Source organism: Spodoptera frugiperda, chromosome 31 (assembly GCF_023101765.2).
Source record: "Spodoptera frugiperda isolate SF20-4 chromosome 31, AGI-APGP_CSIRO_Sfru_2.0, whole genome shotgun sequence".
Lineage (NCBI taxonomy): Eukaryota > Metazoa > Arthropoda > Insecta > Lepidoptera > Noctuidae > Spodoptera > Spodoptera frugiperda.
The window spans coordinates 2,046,204-2,068,541 of record NC_064242.1 but is presented as its reverse complement, the minus strand read 5'-3'; the positions used below and the strand labels follow the sequence as shown (position 1 = coordinate 2,068,541).

The window sequence follows — 22,338 nt, the reverse complement described above, 5'->3', positions numbered from 1 at the left end:
TATCGTCGACAAAAAAAGGGATGGCTTCTAAAAACCGTGAGATATGTTACCATTTACATATTTATATAAAAAAAGATGTTTTCAATTTTCCTTCTTGCTTTTATTTATTCGAGTTTTTTCTTGCCCTTGCTGTGGAGATGAGAAAATTTCGGTGGAAGCGTACATTTCTCAAACCGCATTAGTTAGGAGGAATTGGATTCAGGAAATGTTACGAGTAATTGGCTTGTTTTGATATAAATAAATAAGTGTAGGTGCGAGTGTACCTAACCTTTTTGCGGGTCTGCGGACCTGTGCGTCTCACAGAACCATCAGTCCACCACAGATGAGGCCCAGTAGGGCTGATTCCGACCCGGAGCTGCGGACTGCTAGCGGTTTACCGGGGCTCGGCTCGAAAAGCAAGTAGGAACTATTTCTTGGAAATGTGTGTTATGTAGGTATGTGTTTGTTTGTTTGTTTCCTGGAAATGTGCTACGTATTTTTGCGAGTTCACCTCGTACATTAAACAACATTTTGTTTTAAGACTGAGATCAGGTTCATTGGAGCTAGGATTGAAGTCTATCAGAATAAAGAAATAAATTAATGATTAATGACTCCTAATTTTACTTCGAACTTCAAGGTCACAAATCAAAGTTTGCAACAATTTACCTTTACAATTTGAACCTACAAATTCTAAAGAGATTTCCCCGGAAATCATCCTAACACAACTTACCATCCTTAAAGCCAGTATTATTTACAAAATACCGTACTCTCCTTCGACATTACTTGTACAAACAAGGTCGTATCATGTAACATACCCTTATTAGGCTCGAGGTACACGAGAATGCCCTAGAGGCCAACCTGTGTCTGAAATATCAGCCAACTGCGATTTTGTCTTCTAATTATTTTCTTCTCTTCGACCAAAATATTCGCATAAACTTTGGTTGTCATGACAACCCGTTTGTTAGTAATTTGAGGAAATCTCTTTAGAGGTTGTTTGTTATAGTATTGTGTTACTTTAAGTCTGATGCCAGTAAAGTACGATACTTATTGTTTAAAACTCATCTTTAAAAGCTAGAAATAAGATCAAGAGTGTTTCATAATGCAACTTCGAACAAGAGCCAGCAATTTGAAATTGATGAAAATATGTAGAATACAATACTTCTACTACAAATTTCCAAAACTATGAATAAAGTCTTTAAGTCTTTGACTGCCAATAGAAAACTGTTGAAGGCAAATCCTCCGCTAACGTCGGTCACCGGTGACCACCACGGCGTTCAATGTGTAAAGCAAGTTATATCCTGAATTAACCTTTAGATCTACACCATTAAAGACCACTTTCCTATGCCCTGCAAATTAAACAACACAAAACAAAGCTAAAAGAAAGAAATTAAACGTGAAACTGGTTCAGTTGATTTGCAAAGCGATATTGCAACAGAAGGAAGTTTTCTCGAGTGGAAAAATACCCCCGATGAGTGGGAAGTGGGTCAGTAATTGACGGATTCAGGGGAACATTTTGTGGCCCACTTTTTATGGCATAGGGCGGCCAACGGGCAGAGGGATCGCCTGATGGTGAGCAATCGAAGTCCCCATGGATACCAGTAACACAAGGGAAGTTTCTACCGCATTGCTGGCTTTTTGTGTTCTTCTCTCGCCTTAGGCGAAGCAAGAGGAGTGTCAGATTCTTACTGACTAAAACAACGCCCCGTTCCTACTCTTGCTTGTCGAGCCGGAGTCCCTGTAAACCCGCTAGGTAGTCCGCAAAGCATATATTTAAGTGAACATTTGCGGAAGACCCTAAGTTACCGAGAATCCGGCTCGAAGCAGTACTAGGAATGAAGTGGATTTTAGTCACTAAGAGCCTGAAAATGAAGAGCCTAAATTTTCCCCTCTTAAAAAAGAAAACAAACATTTCGTAGCCCACTTTACCTTCTGTCTGATTATTGGAATAACAACGGAACAAGAATGGATGATGACTGTTACATTTACCCCGCGAAACGATGTGTCATGACTGGGATACTTTTGTTGTTTTGTTACAATAAATAATTGCTTTTGGGGACGAATTTGTTTTTGTGTATTGTGTCAGTGTCGAGTGTTGTGGGTTTCAACTTTTGGTGTAACAAATATTATTGAGTCAACTTTAATTTATAAGAGGCAGTTAGGAATATGTGAATGATCTTGTTATATGTATATCTCATATTTTAATATCTGTAGAAATTCTAAATTGACTGCACGGTTGGCGTGGTGGCTGGGCAACTGGCTACCTTACACCGGCGGGTTCGATTTCCATACGCTGCAACTCGTTGTGTGATCCACAAATAGTTTTTTTGAGTCTGGGTGTCATGGGCATGGATTTGTATGTTTCTAAATGCACCTACGATACAGGAGAAAATTCTAGTGTAGGGCAACGTTTAATTCCATTTTTTTCAACTCTAAACATTTTTATTCAAATTACTGTTCGCGAAATATTATACTCATACTCAGTCATGGAATTTAACTAAAAACTAACATGGTAAAGACAGTTTAATAATGCGAGAATAACTTTACACCAGAATTCCATCCAGAAAGTCCAAATTTCATTCTGGAATGTATTACAGGTACGGCAAACTGCTGAAGTTTGGCCACGACTACCCGACTATGGGAGGACTCGTATGAGCAAAATGAGAATTTTTGATTTACTAATACTTAGTATTCTAATCTACATACAAAGCTGATGGTTAAAGTTGCAGAAATATGGAACGTCTAGTTAAATAACGATGTTAATTTTCTGGAATAGTCGTCTAAACTTAAACATTACTTAGACTGTTAAGTAAAGAATGTTTGAGCTGCGGACTGCCTAGCCGGTTACCAGGGCTCCGACTTGAAAAGCACCTATTTACTTCATTCTTGAAGTACCCCATATTTTAGGCTTCCGGGAAAACCTGGGCAGGCAGTTCTTTACACAATCGGAGGGACCGTGAGGGTCGTGTTTGGATGTTTTGAAGTTTGACCGTCAATCACGCTGAAACTACTGAACAAATTTTGGTTAAAATTGGTAAAATGTCAGGACATGAGCTAGCTTTGGTGATACTTTTTATCCCACGAGAACGCGGTCGAATTTTTTCATCGTTAGTAAGTCTACGTTTGGCCACCAACCCGCTTACTGGTTAGAATAAAAACAATAGCATTGCTCTTTTGAAGTTCAAACCATCAAAATTAATGGACTTATAATAAAAACACTCTCAAGAATTCATATAAAAAAAAAACTCCTACAATTACGCCTATAAATTTAAAGGTAAGTTAACCGAAAATACTTAACATTTTACGCCAACTTAAGGGAATAGTGGCATCAAAATGAGATAGCCTCTGAAAACCATGAAACTACATTATACTATTATCCAGAGACAAATCCCATTGGACTTATCCCTTGCTTAACCGAGCTAATAATACCCCGTGAGGTATCCCATGTACCCCATAAATCTACTATAATTAATATCCTGTTTCCACTCTGAATGGATATGATGTATGTTCTGCCGTTTACGTTTGTAGACCACTTTTTGTCTTGCCCCTTAATGGAGGAGGGTAATGATACGGGGTGCACGCGATTGTATCTACAAAAAAGGTTGTGAAAGGGGTGTGTCTAAAAATGTATCTGATGTTTGAGTAGTGAAAGGTTTGGAAGATTTTAAGGTATTGTAATGTCGCTGTTATTTTAACTTTTCAAGAAGAGATGGTTTAATAGTTTCAGAACTTGGTTACATATGCACTAGCATAGCTACTTCCACAAGGTTGCATCCGCTGCTTGGTTATACGACTGTCCAATATGTAGCGTAAAAATCCTTCACAAAATGCCAATGTTAAGAACCACTCATACATTTTCTTTGCTCAATTCAAACAAATTCGAATTTAAAACGAAGCGACGTTCTTCAAGAGCATTACAAGCAGAGACGAATTCAAAAACAAATGAATCACACTCATTTATATATCTACATCCATTGATTTACATCAGTGACGAGAGTTCTCGTAAAATTCTAAAGGTATCTCGTAAAATACGGCCTTGTATGTATCTCATTTACGGGTACTTGAATGTCACAACAAATGGCTAATATCACACCGAAATGTAACATTTCTATAGGCCGTTTTTACTGCTTTTTAAGAAAAAAATCGTTGCACCACACTAGGATTTTCTTCTGTGTCGTGGGTGTGTTTACAAATATACAAGTTCACATACACATGAAATCCATGCCAGAGACAAAAAATCGTGGATCACACAAAGAATTGCTCCGTGTGGGAATCGGACCACGCACAATTTCAAAACGCCGTGTCTGGGCACTTCTGAACTGTTGGGCTCCTTGTACCTGTATGGGAATTAATTAACCTTTTGTATATAAGACAACAATAGAAAATGCATTGTGTCTCGCGTGGATCTGCTTTCCGGCACACTTTTTGGTGACTTTCAGAAATTTCCAAATAAGTATTTGTGTTGCTTATAAAGATATAAATATGTATCAGTAATCAGTGCTGAACTTGGTAAAGAGGACAGGTTTATTATAGTGCGCTGCTGCCCAGTCTCAGTCAATTGTCTAGAATAATATTATTGCGATGTAGCTATCGTAAAAATAATGTTTAGTCGAAGAATTTAGGTCATGTAAAATGTTTAAATGTAAGCTGTACGTCTGCTGTTAATTTCTTTACGATACGATTATTTAAACTTGAACTATTTTCGGTTGGTATATAATGAAACCGGTATTTAATGTATGACTTACATGAGACTGTCAAAACTTTAGGAGTACTAGCGTACTTAAACATTTACGATCGTGTAAAAGAATTCATAAGATTATGGGCCCGTAATCTTTTGAACTTGTTTTTTATTTCTTGATTAATCGGTATTTTAATTTTAAAATTCGATAGTACTTCATATGAGTGTAATAAAGCATTCAACTTAAGCTCGCCACTTAACATAAAACTAAAGTAATACTAATCCCAACCGCTTATTATAACAAACCTTACAAAGAAGTGGTTAATAAAATTAATTACAATGTTTTATTTTCAAAAATTACACTTCGGTGTGACAGAAAGCAACACGTTAACATCGTAAAATCAGTGAAACCTGGAGAGTAGCGGACTGTTATGGTCTGCCGGGAATTATAATGAGGTGCTCACACTGAACACTACGGTTCAAGTTCCCGTGAAGTATTCAAACTAGGACTGAAATAACTTAATAAGTGATACAAGTGTGGGAGAGCCATGCTTCGGCACGTAAGGGTTGGTTTGACCGAAGTGATACCATGGCCTCACAGAAAACCAAGGTTAAACAACGCTTGTATTGTTTTTTGTTGTTTGAATGAAGTGGTAACTTCATTCACTCCGGTAGGAGGCGCAATTACCCAATTACTACATAAAATTTTCAAGTGGTAAGTCATTAATTTAGGGCAAGTTATTTGGAGCGTCTGAAATTTAGTCTGGATGGTTTATTGCCAAGTCAAAAGTAGAAACAAAAAGATTGTATATGTTGAATCCTACACAATTTCAGCCTATTGCTAATAACTGGTTACCGAAATAGATTTTCAAAATAGAAATTGCTGTATTCAACGTAGATTTTATCAAAATAGATTAAAATGTAAAATGAACTCAAGACAGCCATTCCATTATCGATTTAATGGCACCAAAATTTTCCCTGAACAGTTTGTTCTGAAAGCGGAAAATTAGTGATCAAATTGCATCGTTTTCCTCTCCGAAGTGTAATAGAAGAACATTGTAAAATCGTCGACATTTGTAACTTAATACAAAATTGTTATATTTACTGACGATGTCCACTTAATGTCAAATTGTTGGGTGGTTTTGAGATTTACTCATAATTTACGTTGCATTTTAAAAGTATTGTTATTCTTTCTTCCTTCTTTTATAATTTTTTATGTACTTCACACAAATAATAGTGAATGGCGGACTTGATGCATTAAGGCATTCTCTAACTTCTCTTCTTTTGACTTTGACTGAATCTAATTGTTAAAATTTCTAAACTCTGTACTGTAGCTAAAGAAATAAAAACCAAAAAATAATAATTCTTCTTTGTCACATCCAGAAATTGCGGTCAGCAGCTCCATTTTCATCCACTCGATCAACGAGACAGTCAGTAAAAAAATATCTGGACACAATTACCCAATAGTGTCCCGTGTCCCGTGTCCCGTCCCAAATTCCATCCATTTTTTGCATAACATGCTACATGTACTGTAAATAACACTGCAACAGAACGAAATGTATCGGCAAACAACGTTCTGTCAGGAAATATGATAAAAAAGTATTATGCGCCAACTTGGCAACGGACTGAGTTTTTTTGCGAGGCAATTGACACGGTTCGCGAAAGTGGGATTTGCGGCCAAGCGTGGGCGAGCCATCACAACACTGGAGTTAAAAATACAATTATCCCTGAATATTACGATAGACTGACATGATAGTTCGTGGTCTATTAATGGCTTGTTGTTATGCTAGAAAGGGGTATGCAGAAATGTTATTAGGAAGCTCGAGTTGCTTATTTATAAGTAAAGTTACCAATGTGATAACTAAGTGAGGAAGTTTTAATTCGTTTTCTAAGTTAAATCGTAGTTTATAAGTACAATTCACATTTTTCTTTTTGCCCATAATTCTCGATTTTTTTATGTCATCTGATGGTAAGCAATCGCCGCCTCCCATTGACACCCGAAATACAAGAAGTGGAGTGAGTGGTGGATTGTTTGTATATTGGGAAAGGGCCAATTGGGCCTTCGGTAACTTTACTCACAAAGAAACATAAGGCAAGCGTTGTTTCACGTCGGTTTTCTGTAAGGCCGTGATATCACTCCGGTCGAGCCGGCCCATTTGTATCGAATATTAGAAGTAAATGTCATGCTCGTTAACTGTTGGTTAATAATATTATAATTTTGTGCACATTGTTGAATGACAATTCTGAAACACTAACATCAAATCTCAAGTAAATCCCATAAAATCCTGTAAGCACCGATGTCAACGCACAATACATACACTTACGAATATGTCATAGCTTACCCAATAAAGCCCATAATCAAAGAATCTGTTTTCGATTCACTGAAGTAAAGAATAATGTTCAAATGGCTTCACATCAACCGACTTCAATCCGTACATTTCTTTCAAGAGATTTTCTTCTTTATTCTTTAGTAAGAAAGTTGAAAATGTAATAAAAGATTTTGACTGTGTGGGTTAGGTTGATGTGCTGGTATGTACAATTGGATTACGTCCCACGAATCATTGCGATTGAAATAATTTGGTTTATTTACGTTGGATGAGAATTTCTAGGTCATCCCGTCTGTGGCTGTAATTTTGAGATTATCGTCAGTTGGATACATAATTCGGTACTTAATCATTTTATGTTTTGACGCATCTGTTTTATATAGAGCGTGATTGATATTAAAATTTTTGTCACTTGAAATAAATTTATACTTCATGCGAGTTAAGTGTTATTACGTACATAGGTATGAAGAATTGAAGAATCTTGACCACCTTCGTGACTCATTCTAACTTTAATGTCATTTTAAAAATATTTATATTTAATAATTCTTATTTTTGGCCTCATAATATCTATCAAATTCTATTGGACCAATTAAAAAAAATGAGGTTTTCAGTTGGACCGGTATGTATTTGCGCGATTATATCGGGTTTGGTTGAAATGATTTTGATGTGGTTTTCAGCATAGTATTTTCAGACTTAGGAAAAAGTTTTAGGGATAATACCTGACTTAAATAAGTGGAGACAATAAGAAAAAGTTAAAGTGACAAGTTTTTAAATGCAAAGAAACGGAAAGCTAGGAACGAGACATCATATTTTCTCAATTCAAAAGGAAAACTCAATACAATACAGTACAAAACCAAACCAAACATCAAAATTCTGACATAGAAAAACGCTAACACGCATTCTAGGGATCGTTACCTAGTGGAACTCGGTTGAGGGTCGAAATCCAACAGTTTGTATGCGTGGAGGGTCCTGATGGACGCTATTTGTACCCTGGATGTAGTCGCGGTGGGAATCGATTCCTTTATCTGATACCCTCATACCTTTTGCTTGTTGCATAACATCGTATGTTGGAACCTAGATTGTGGTACGTGAGGCTCTGATTGCATTTGTGTTTGAAAATTATTGTTGTACTCGCTGTCTTAGATTAAATTGTTCTGTATTTTAAGTTATAAATATTGTCATGTTAGCAGTTAGAACAAAGGTGTAAGGATTTACTGTCAGTATGTGATTGGGTTAACGTTTTGGTAGTCGAACTATTGAAAAGCCAATGCGGCTATACATTTAAAATAAATTGTTTACTTAATACAACTAAGAATAAAAAAATAAATCTTAATAATAATCAGCGTTGTAAAGGAAAACATCGTGAGGAAACCTGGGCTTATAATTTTTAATTATAAGTTTGAAGTCACCAACCCGCATTGATCAAGCGTGGTGATTAGTGCTCAAACCTTTTCCATGTGACGTATGTATTTGAACATCGTTGGCCGTTACTATACAACAATTAAACCATACTGTACCCTAAGAATGAATTTTTGGCCACCTCGAATAAACTAACCAATCAGAACGCCGAACGTGCGCTCTCGTTTCGATTACTTTAAACCTAAATCAAACTCGTTCTAAACATCATTCTGAAATCCTTTTAAATTTTGACAATGTTTATAAATGTCATTAACCTAAATTAGGAATTGCACGGACTTAAGCGGATCCAAAGTCCATGTTCCAAGATAAGACGAACCGGTCGCTCCACTAATGACCGTTTAGCTAAATCCGTACAATCGACCGAAGATATTTCTGTCCAGACAGACAGACAGAAGTTTTGACTGATGTCGTATATGTCATATGAGTTGGCATGTTGAATAGTTTTTAGTACAAGACGTTTTGTGAGATTTATCTCCCCAAATTTTTTTCTACTGCACGGCTGGCGCAGTGTCTCTATTGGGTTCGATTCTCGCACGGAGCAACACTTTGTGAGAATCACAAGTTGATGTTTCCAGTCTGAATGTCATGAGTATGTGAACTTGTATGTTTGTAAACGCACTCACGACACAGGAAAAAAATGTGGCAAATCCAGACAAATTAAAAAATATATAATATTAGGGATTTGGTTTGTTTGATTCACTAAAACCATTAATTACTTCACCAGAATTTATATTAATTCTATTGTATTTACTACAAAAAGAACCCAAATCTTCTTTGAATTGCACACCATTGCGATACTTTTTCTTTTCATTAAGCTCTTACTTACTTTGATTCTACTTATCCTAATTGCATTAATCGCTAAGTTTATTTACTTTCACAGATTTAATTTCCTTTATTTGAACCAGACCAGACTTCAAGACAAAATGGAGACACATTCAACGACCTTCAAATGACCTCCGCGTTCGGTTCAATAGCACAAAACAGAATACCTACCGCAAATATCCTCCAACAAAATCCGACCGAAATATTATGTAAAAGGAAATCGCGAATATCTATCACCTATTTATAGAAATCATATTGAAAATCTTCTTGTATCCCTCGTTTTGACCGTTCAGTTGTAAGTAATGGAAAACGAAGGAATCGACTCCATTGGACGTTTTTCTTGACATCTCATAAATATTTCTTAAGAATTTTCTTTTGCAGAGGAACTGGATGCCTTGAATCCGAATGGTACGGAGCGATGACACGTATTTTAAAGAAGGAAGTAAATAAATTACGATTGGACGAAATTAGTTCGTGACTTAGGATTCTTTTTTTGCTTTTGTATTTATAAGGTTGCAAATAATGGACAGAATTTTTACGGGTGAAGAAACCTTTTGTGCTATCCACTGCAGCATTTATTGTATGAGCAGACGGACCACCTGATGGTAAGCAATCGCCGCTGCCCATGGACACCTGAAACACAAGAGGTATTACAAGTGCGTTGCCAGTTTCTTGAGATTTTGGAATTTATAGGTTGTTGGGGAATCGAAATTGTGCTTCCGGTAACTTCACTTGTACAATTAAACACAACGTAAGTCGGTTTTCTGTAACTCTGGTTCAATCGGCCCATTCGTGCTGAAGCGTGACTCTCCCACACTTAAGTTTTAAACCTGAGTCATATAATCTAAAAGCCCACCGCCTATTGCATGACGCTCATAATATTATAAGTAGACTGCTGAAAAGTGTGTGTTACATTTAATAGTTATTTGCATCTCTATTTAGGTATTTAGATCACATTCATTTGTCACTTTAATGATATATAAGTCAAATATCAATTTCATCAGAAAATCCTATAGCATAATATTACAAGCACCTCTACAAACTGCGGTTTTTCACAGAACCCAGGTAAACGCAAAACATAGTCATCATATTTCACATAAATTCAATTACCAATTGAAATTTTAATACCCTTTTAGAATCAAATTCAATAGCGTTTCCAGTAATTCATTATATTCAATGTAATGACTCTCGAATATGTAAATTCCGAACATCATTATTGCTGTGTTATCAACTGAGAGGAGCAAACCAATGAATAGTTAGCACTTAATGGAAACCGCCATTAGTGATATAATCAATCTAATGAAAGGATACAGTGTGACATGTCGTTACCAGGGACGTTTGTTTATATATTCAAACTGGGAAATGCATCAGAACTCAATAGGGAATATTAATTATTGAAGTTATTGATAGTGCTTGGCTTTCATTCTTGGTAATTGAAGGATTTATTATAATACTAGCTTCTACCAGCGGCTTCGCCGAGTTCCTGTTGGATAAAATGTATTCTATCATCCAAGTCAGCTCATATCTTGTCTGTATAGCAAATTTCATCAAAATCCATTCAGAATTTTTAGCGTGATTCACGAAAAAACATCCAAACTAACAAACTTTTACATTTATAATATTAATTAAACCAACTATGTATTTACTACTACTTAGAAAGAATAAGATGATTAATTCAAATATCAGAAAGCATAGAAATATTCTAATTTGGTTGCAGACAAGTGTTATCTTGTCACCTACTTGTAAAAAATAATATCATTAGAACAGCATTGATCTCAATTGAATAATAAAAAAAAAATGCAACGTAACCTAAATAGTTACCTTATTGTTAAGTTAACAACAATTGAATTCTCACACATTCCATCAAATAACATATATGTACAAATACAATAAAAAAATAAATTGAAATAAAAAAAAATAAACACTCAATATTTTGTTTCAAGACGCTAAAATCCACTTGGATGCTCTTTGATCCGTGTTCCAACATTTCAGAAAACAATTTAAATCCATTGTTGATCCTTTTGTGGCTCGGCATTTGAATTAGATTTATGCCAGTCAGTTACCATGCCAAGGTCATTGCGTCAAAGAGCTTTGAGTGAAAATCGTATCTGGAGAATTGTTCGTGGATTATATATTAAGGTAATTTTTACCTCAAGCTTGTACGCACATTATTGTGGTTAATATAAGGTGTCCTAAAATTATTATGCTTTAATGGAAGGGAGTATAATATATTAATTGTATACGTCATCAGTAGGGGTACTTGTTAGGAGCTTTAAAAGTATCTGCTACGGCTTTAATGGGAGGTAGTATTGTGTTTAAAGATTACAATAGTGAAGAAATTTCGTACCCTGGACCAGTTAATTTAATTTGAGAACGTAAAGAAGTTAAATAAACATTGACTCTACTCTGCATAAAGTGTTGTTTCACAAATAGGCACGATGCGTCGCTTCAAAAACTGTTGCTATTAATTCTTTTCATTGACGGAGCGACAAAAGGGTCCTTACATGTCTCTGCATCTTGTCTTATAAAAAACATGGCTTAGCTGAGTCCGTTTCCACCAATAAGCTATGTGTACCAGTGTATATGATTGGTGGAAGCCAAACGCATCCAAAGCACTGTAGCATAGCACATCTATGGTGGAAAAGCAACCCAATACTGCTAACAGGGAAGTTAGGCAGGAAAACAACTGTAGTTAGTTCTAGTCAGATAGTCAATGCACCTCGTCGATATGACCAAATATATTTTTTCACGAATCATTAATCTTTCAACAGAAATGGAAACGTTATTGAAATTCAGCTGAAACCTTAGTGTTCAATTTATAACCCACAGAAGCCAATTACAGTTGAAATGGCTTGAAAGAAAAACTTTTAATCAATCTTTTTAACCTGCAACTCGGTGTATGTAAGTGAAAACGGATCCATACATTTCGACTTCCAGTTTCAAAACGACTTTCAAAGTTGGGCATTTTAACTTGTTACCAAGCTCGGTGCAACTTATTTTTGCCCGTAAATCTTGTGACTCGAAATTATGTTAAAGTTAAAGAAATTGTTATGTTTGTTGGTTACGTATTTCGCTGGGGTTGTGTCGCGTACGGTGGCACGGAAACTTTGATTTTTACGCCCAAAACGTCGGTGTGAATTTATGGAGTTTCTTTACGGTTTGGTGGAGTATGGAACAGAGGAGCTCCAAGTTTGGTTGTGTTTCTGAACTTTGTGTCGGTTGATAAATATTTTGTTTAATGTTATGGTTGCTTGGAGATTTATGGGGTCTGGCTTCTTGTGGGACAAGTCCTTTAGACATGAATGACACTTTTCGTTTCTTATTGAGTATATTTACTTTAGTCAAGGGTGAACTTCAATGGAAGTGTATAGAGTAGAGTAGGTTTTAGTTGGTTTTGCGGTTCTACATTTCTACATATTTCCAACCACATTTTTGACATATTTCATGTAATTTTTATCTCTTAATTTTCTCATCTTTTAGCATGAACGCCTATAAAAATTAAACTTGTTTTAAACACAAACTGAAAACTACCACTTTATGAACACCAAAAAGCCAAACGGCTAAAACAAAAATTCATCAGCCTTACAGTAACAGAAGATAAATCCTACATATCCTGAAACATAGCACGGTTTGTGCGTCATTTGAAACTGCAAGCCTGACTGACTATAAATCATGCGAGAGTATTGTTTACGCCGACAGATGGCACTAGGTGTATGTTTTAATATTCCACCCATGTGCCAACCTGTGTACGTGTATGGGAAATGCGCCAAATTAACGAATTGAATGGTCTTTTTTTTTGAGTGACATAGTGATAGGTGTCGCGGATATTTTTGGAAAGTTTCTGGCTCAATCTTTGAGTATTTTAATAATAGTTCATTACTTCCGAGGATGGAGCTCTGTCAAACAAAAGTGTATTTTATAATCTATAGAAAAAAAGTTTAAGTTAATGTTGGATATTTTTACTATCCGTGTCAAGATGGCCACTTTCAAAGCCAGGGAAATACAATAAAACAACCAAAATTTTCCTCAATTTTACTCTAAAATCGCGTAACTAATATTAATGTAAACCTCGCTATGTTTTCACCGCACTGCTACTCGTAACCCGTATGTCAAGCGCATGCCTCACCCGTACATCAGAAACGGGACACGAGTCAAATGTATATCACTTTAACTGTTAGCTTAGCGTATGCAAAATAATATTATATATGAGTTAATTTTAATATTTTAGTGGTAGGAAGTGGTTTGTGAAGTTTTAGTAAAGATTATAGTAAACCATTTTCATTGTAGTGCGGTAAACGAAATTACTTGGTTAAATAAAGGTCTTGGTTATTTTCTCAAATCATGATGGGCATTTTAAGCGCTAGCCTTTCTGCAGTGTGTTGACGTTTTATTTATTTTTTTAATTATTTTCCTATTTTGTCTGCAATATCTTGTAACGGTTCTAATAAACTGTTTTTCTTTATTTCTTCTTTTGGGTCAAAGATAAAATGACAAGTTTTACAATTTCGCCCTTTATCGTCAAAAAAAGAATATAATTCAGTGAAGATACTTTCGATACGCATACAAAATTTTTACTTATACCAAAGCTAGCTTAACACCTTCGTCATTTTATAATGATCATCATTCTATAAAGTTTTATAGATTTACATCTATATGTAAATTTATAAAACTTTACACTCCTTTCCCATGCAATCGAGTAATCCAGGATAAGTATGTAGTTATTAAAACTGACCTTATTCCCTTTACCCAGCATTATGTTAAGGCAAATAGAATTTTAACTAATGGATATAAAGCATAGATTAGTATGCATGTAGCCATCATTAAATCCAGTGCTAAAAGATGTGTGCAGGTAAAAACATGTTCTAATGAAGTGACTGAGGAAAATCACGCAATGGGTTTTTTCCTTTGACTTTTATAAAAAAAACTTGCTTTAAAAAGTAATTTTTGTGCATAATTTACTAGCTTCTGACAGCGGCTTCAGCCACGTCTTTAGAAGTATAAAGTATCAATCAAGTCAACTCATTACCCTGTCTGTACAATAAATTCCATCTAAATCCATTCAGTAGTTTCAGCACAAGTTACGGACAAACATCCAAACTTTCACGTTTATAATATTAGTGTGACTGTTGTTTTTTTATCAACCATATAGCAGTAACACTTCGCCAATTGTCTTGTAGTATGATGGTGGAAAAGGCTAGGGAAATCAAGTTGTGCAAGATTTGAGACGTCAGAACCTGTTCGGAGTAGGTATTATGGAATTTAAAATCAATTATTCAACAATTTGTTACCCCATCTAATAACGAAACTATCCTCGTATTTGCACAACACTCCCAGTACAAAACAGCACTTTTTCAGTGTTAATAATTTTAAGTAAGAAGAAACCTGACACCGATTTTACATCACCAAGAAAATAACCTATCACATACTTCTCAACATGTCCATCAAAAATAACATAATGAACACAATATAAGACAATAGAAACAGGATTTAATTAGCAAAGTAACGTCACGTTAAGAAACAAGTTTAAACGTATTAATTCCGGATAATTCACGTCGTGTGTGTGACGTAGCCTATCGTGGGAGATGAGATTACACGCACGTGTTAGTGTTGGTGTAAGGAACAGAAGGTCAGGTTTAAACATGTAAAAACCTGGAATTTAATGTGTAGGTATGTCTTGTATTGTAATGATTTAGGGCATTTATACGTCTTGAATACGTATTTACCTGTAGTCATCTATTTCTTTTGATTTACAAAAGTTTAGTAAATGTGTACAAGCCATATTTAATAGCTGTACCTATAGCTGTATAAACTGTACTTAATAATGTCTCTTTTTATTGCGTGTTACACAATACTGAACTATGTACTGTTTCTTTCTTATTACTCTTTACCTGACTTGGATATTGAAGTTCAGAAATCATACTTATGGTGCTTACTTTCACTGAACTTATAAACAAAACTTCACTCAAGCACATCCCTAATATAATAAAGCTTTAAACGGAGAGAAGCGCAAAGAGGGTAGGGAGGCCTTTGCCCTGAAGTGGGACGATCATGGCAGAAATCCAAATCTAAAAAACGTCCCTAATAAAAAAATATGCACTAAACCTTCTGTCCTTCCCCTATAACTCTTAACCAGCTGAACCAGGTGGTGTGTTGAATTAAAACGTGAACAAAAGCCGGTGCACAATGGAGCAAGAATGAAAAGCGTACGGTGATGGAACCGAGGACGTGCGTAATGAAATCTAACCTGTGTAGACTCGGTTTAATATGACGTGGTTTCATGTATACTCCGCCTATACGCATATCATATTAAGCTAGTCTAGACTAGAAAATTTATTTCTAGTAGGTAGAATTTCAATATATGTAGGTACTTTTTTCCAAAAGAGTCTAGAAATCTGCTTGGTAAATAAATTATGTTTGTATGTGACTGTAGATTCGCTCTTTATTACAAGGCAAAAATTAATAGTCTTCTTTATTACATAGACTAAGGTATGAAAGGAAGCATGACATGTATAAGAAGGCAAGACAGAATTAGCAATGTCCAACTAAAAGCAAAAAACAAACTAACTGATATTCTAGTCAACAGGCACACTGAGCTGAGAGATGTCTTATAAAGTTCAATTCTCTCACCCAGTACAAAGTATAGTAATAATAAAACGAAGACTAATGTCACATCAACAATGACATATAAAAATTCAATATTTATCTGTGTAAAAAGCATGAACAAATAAAGACATAAAGTTCGTTTGCACTGACTAAAGAATTTTACTAAAATCCCAAACAATTCACCAACTCAACATTAAATCCCCCACTTGAACCTAAAGAAGCAACACCACATATAAAACGTCCCATAAACATCCAACCTTCCAGAGCAGATTTCGCCAAAAATATCCTCACTTATTTGCACTTCCCTAAATTCAGGCTAAAGGACGATGCATAATTTTCAAGCTAGCAAATTGTCTGAAACATTACAGAAGCTAAATTCACGAAATAAACAAAGCCACAGGTGTGGGGTACCAAATTAAATACGAAGTGTATAAGACTGCCCTTTGTATAAATAATTCGCACTTTAATTTGACCGTATTATACGGTGGGCAGAAGGAATTAGATGCTGGATGGAATTAACAGGGGTCAGTACGTGAGTAGTGTAATTAAGCTGCGTTTTACGTACTATTTTATTTAAGTTGCGTTGGTGAAAATGTTTTTAGAGAAGCTACTCATTAGTATCGACTGAGTAACTCTAGTTTTATTTATGTAAATGTTGTCATTTTTTGAAATAAATAATTTAATTAAAGTATTTTTCACCCTTAAGTTCTCTTAAGTCTAAAATTTATATGCTGAAAACCGCAACATCTGTACAAGCCAAACGAGTACCTCCTTTTTTAAGTCGGTAAAACTGGGTTAGAGCGAATGTCTCAAGGTTGCTTTAGAAGAAAACGTTTACTTTTCAAAATAATATAATATTATTGGTAATTTTGATATTATACAGAATTTGAAATTTATTCACCTACGGCTCCGTCTGACCTATATCTAAAAAATGAGACATATACGAAATATACTACCTAATATTAACTAAAACCGAATTTGAGAGAACGAATATAACAATACCCTTCCTACAATCAGGTAATAAAAACTGTGCCCACTATGGAATTTCCAACATTTTCAATGAAACCGACTTGCAATGTGTAAGCGCCGTGATAAAAGATTTATTCTCATTAAGTTTTAATGGCTTTAATGTCGAACCATTAATGTTATCTTTAATTCGCAGCGTTTTAATTTAACGTTATGGTCACTTTATTTATGAAACTGGAATATTCAGTGGAATTCTTTGCTGGAGTCTGTGTTTCCTGATGGGTATAACATAGGTATGTTCAAAGCCCGAGTGAATAGGTTGCTTATGGGCAGATGTGCTCCATCGTAGGACGCATCATCATTTACTATCAAAAGAGATAGAGGCCAAACGTCGACCCATCAAATATAAAAACAATCGGTTTTAAATTCCTATACTGGAATTATCTTCTTTTGAATTCTCACATCAGAATAAGGGACTGGAAAATCTGCGATTGAAATTCGGGATTCATCATTCATTACCATAAGCCTCCAGCTGAACAAAAACCTCTTTTCACGCACTAACAAAGTAATCACAATGATTGCTCAAGCTGGATTGAATTACCTACTATTAACTGTTTATTTTAGACTAGCTGCTCTGTTGCACTTTCACCCCCTGTTGCTCGCGTCCTATCAATTGTAGCGTAATGTTTTGTATTGATCACAGTTTTGTATTGACAGCTATCCTCAATAAATGGACTATTCACACAAACAGAATTAATCAATTCGAACCAGCAGTTCCGGAGCATACTGCGTTCAAACAAACAAATTCTTCAGGTTTATATAACAGTAATTGTATAAGATTTTATGCACATCTAAAAGTTGATTGTTCGACTTTTATACGCGTTATCAATAAGTGTACTTTATACTACAGTTCACATAATGTAAGTAAGTATTGCAAAAGTTCTTTTAATATGTATCAAACTATCCATCGCAAGGTTCATCGAACCCAAAACTTTTTCCTTATTTCCACTACAATAACAAACAAGTAACTATGGAGAAATGTACTTAAGTACTCCACTAGCTCCCTCTTTAGGGAATTGCAAGCATAATATTACGTGTCTAAACAGGAAAAAAATAACAGAAATATAATATATTTTTGTGTAATATATCGTTCGTCGTACAAAACATTTTGGCAATACATTTATGAGAACCATAACGTGAAGTCGTAATAACATCGCACCATTCCGAGTATTAATCAACGGATATTGGATAAACAACAATAATAATATAATATAATAAAACAATATTACTAATGTAATAAAATAATGTAATTATTCCGTTAATAGGCTCATTAACTTAATGGCAGACATATTCGAAATTATGGTAGGTACTCATTTCATAAATGTGATTTATTTTGACACCTGAACTGCTGAATCGATAGTAATAGATTTTATCATAAAATATAGAATATTTTATCAAAATTTTATTTTCAATATCTACCTAGTAGATAATTTTAAAACATTAGACACGTATTTTTTATTTTCTTACGGCACTAAATACTTTTGAAGATTTATAAATTTGAAATATCGCCTCACTTTTAATGAAAAATTTTCGGAATACAATGTGATAAGCGTGGGACTTCTAACCCGTTAAGGCTGAGTACTACATCTAATTTTATCGACAAAAATAATAATATGGGGGTTGAACCCCTAATTGAAAATATAGGAAAATAGTGATTTTTTCGGTAAGAATAATTCACAAATGATTTTTTTTCTCACCAAAACATTATCAAACATATGAAAAAAGTAACGATGGTTAGCCAATGTATTAGCTACCGTTTGTCGTCTTTTTTTTGTTTCTACGACGCATACAACCTTTGAATCAAAAAAAGTAAAAAAAATATTAAAATAGCCATAATTTTTAGGGGAGGGGATTCGACCCCTTCGACCCAGGACTTTTGTCGATAAAATTAGATGTAGTATTCAGCCTTAACGGGTTAGAAGTCTCGCCCCTATCACATTGTATAGATTTTATACGTAGAAATGACCTATTTACTTACTGACGGACTAAATAGATTTTTTCATACCCTGTCATCCCTATTAAACTTAAAACATATTTTGATTAAAAGTTATTGGCAAAAAACAAACTTCTGAGAGAAAGCAAAATTTTCAAAAGTCAAATATAAATTACAGCGTCAAAAAGTATTAAGTTTTCCCTAATTTAAAAACTAAAATTAAATACCTACTAATTACTAACTTTCAGATCAAAGCATCAAGCTCTGCTATTACATTATATTAAAAAAAAAAACATTAAAACAGCTTGTAAAAGGCCCTACAACAAGCCTTTTAGTGTAAAAGATTTTTTACTAAAGCAAAGTTCTATTTTATTTTAGCATCGCCTGAAAAAGATTGAATACTTTTAGTTTTATAGTATCAGCTGTAACGGGAATTATTATGATTAGGCTTAATTTTATACTAAGCACGCCATTCAGATGGAATGAGACTCTAAAATTTGTTACGGCTAAAGACAGCTACACACGAAAATGTTTAGAGTATTTTTTTATTCTAACTTTCGTGAGACATACTTAATTAATTATTATATGTTATCGTAGTATTGTAGTATAGATTGTCGCGCGTAGTAGCGCGACAATCGCCGCGTCGTATGTCGCGGAATGCTGCTCATAAATATGAGCCTCTAGCATGGCTTGAAACTAGTCGAGTTCCTCGTCAAACAGTTATGCGGGTAAACCGATAACATATAATAATTAATTTGTATAGAGCTTTATTAATATTGTCGCTGTTTTTCCACGCATCGATGTACTCATCAGCTGTTATTCATCAGTGAGTACATTACTGACCTCCGTCACGTAAGCGGTGCAAACAACGTAGTCGCCGACACACTATCACGTTGGAGTCATCACTTTAGAAGCTAGGTGTCCTAACTGAGGGCTTGGACGATCGCGATCGCATATCACATTCTGAGATCGTATCGACACACGGTTGCGACTATGGTTTGATTGAATATATCCAATGACGCATGCAGTCAAGTCAAAACTAAGTTAAATTTAGTGACGTTTAGAATTCACTATCAGATAAGAATTAAAACCATAATCAAAATTTAAATTAAATACAAATCCATAATCTTAATAAGAATCAAATAATAATTATAATACCTACCTAGTAATCAAAATTAAAATTAAAAAAACAGACAATTTAAATTACAATTAATATTTTTCACTTACAACTCCATATCTCACATCACTCTCCATTGCAGCTGTTCTCAAAGTTTCTACATAGAACAGTACTACGTCTTGCAGTGATTAATTATTGACAAGTTTCAAGTAGGAACATGAACAGGTTCGAACATGTTGCGATGTTCGAATGGAGGGTAAAGATGAATAGTGGGTTTCTGTACCATATTAACGAGTATTTTAAGATAGTAGTGTCATGTCTCAGAATATGCATATTCATGTAAATGCATAATATAATGGGGCTATCATTTATCATTAAGATTTAACAAAAGTAAACGCAATGCATTCATTAGAATGAATGTAACTACTATTTTTATTTTGAAAGAAGTTTTCTGTTTTCTTCATAATTTATCGCGTTTTATGGAAGTTGTCGGCAGCGGTGCACATTACTGCACCTAATATCACTGAGGTAGTACTGATTTAGTATTTGAAAGAAAATAATTAATTATAATCTGGAAACCATTTCAAAATAGCTACTATTGATACTTAATATAGAGCCACCTTAAAACAATATTCCGACACTATGTCCCCAGCCTTATTTTCACGAATATCATAATTTTAGGCTCCATGAATTTCAATATGATAATGGAATCTATGTTGGGAGCAATTTACATCAAATCGTGTGTAAACCCCTCCTGTCCGGCAGTTGGTGTCCAATGAATAGAAACTGTGATAAGCTGATAGTGGTGTTTTACGGGGTTAGTGCTGTGGTATACCGGGATTTGTTCGGAGTTATTAAATAAAACGGGATTTTTTGTTTTAGACTATCCTATGTTTGGATGTTTGTTCGTCAATCACGTTAAAACTACTGAATGGATTTGGATCATATAAGGTGTACAGACAGTGTATGACTTAGATAATAGGATACTTTTTATCCCATGCTGCTGAACACTGCTACAAACTAACTAACATTTTTGACAAAAAATATACTGTTTCATAAAATAACGCCGTTTACCACGGAGACAATGGTAAAAGTATTTATAGGTTTGTCAACAGGAATATTATTCAACAAATTTAATTAAAGAAAGAAAATCTCACATTTTCACGATCATGATATAAACAGAAATGATATTCCAAGGAAGATTTTAAATATTCTCATTTTACGTCTAAAACTACAACAATTTCTTCTAAAAATCCCACTGAATTCATACAACATCCCGGCTCAACCCATCACTAGCAAACTAAACCGCTATGGTCTACGCAGTTTATTTTATCGGATCACTCCTCTTCCACAATTTATAAGATCGAGCTCAATTCTGGAACAAATTAAGACGATATTTTACCTAGATTTTCTTCAGACACGGCTATCTTTTGGCCTAAATAGCTTGTAATGGGCAGTCAATGATCTAATTATTAGGGTAAGTGGAATAGTATAGAGTTGAGATTCAGAATCTATTTCTAGAAGAATAAAGTTTTAAAATAAACCTTTTTTGTAGACATTTTATTTATACTATGTATTCTGAATAATCTAGCATAAATAAGTTTTTATACTGACATACTCACTAACACTAACATTAGAACTTGAGATGGGATATTCGCCATGCTTATCATAGGAAACTCAAAGACATATAATACACGGTTCCCTAATATCCCGTCTCAAGTTCTAATGATAAGCTAGCATAAATAAGAAGTAAACAAAGGTATATATTTTTATAAGTAAAGATGGATGTCGTGTTTAGTATTACTTTTCGTGGAAAGAGATGTTATTACTTAGAAAATTTTGGATTAAGAAGAAAAGACATACTTTTTCTCCTCAAAATAAAAAAAATCTTGTAAAAGATATTTGTAATGTCTTATATAATCAGATATTAAACAGGAATTCCAAGAAATTTCGTTATTTTATGACATAAACAGACTACCTATAATTGAGTTGGTGTCTGTACCTTTTGGATTTCAACCAAACAAATTTGGATTTGGTTCAAATGGTCCTTGGTCCAAAAGGTGATAAGTAATTTGTGATAAGTAATGTGTATTTAGAATATTAGTTCCTTCTACGAAATTTTAATAACGGAATAAAATTATGGCACAATCTACATAGAATATGGGAGTAAAGCTGTTAGAGCCTTTACACATTACGCCACGCCGCTGCAGCAGTGGCACCGCCGTGCCGCTACACTAGTCCTAAGTCCCAATAGCATTTCTATGGCGCCACACAGGACACATGATACCGTTGTCGCCACGCCGCGGTAGGTACATAGACTTGCCGCCGCCGGTACCTCGACTTTGGTACCGCGACGGTAGTGTTGCTGCAGACACTGATGTATAAACGCCTTTACATACAAAATAATTAACATTTTCTTCATTAACACAGCACTACACTC

General features: G+C 34.7%; 1 protein-coding gene across 3 annotated transcripts in view; it reads left to right on the top strand.

Annotated features, from left to right (window-relative positions):
- LOC118276042 (protein TANC2) overlaps positions 1–22,338 on the top strand; it is a 310,683-nt gene that overhangs the window by 25,210 nt on the left and 263,135 nt on the right. The window lies entirely within an intron of this gene.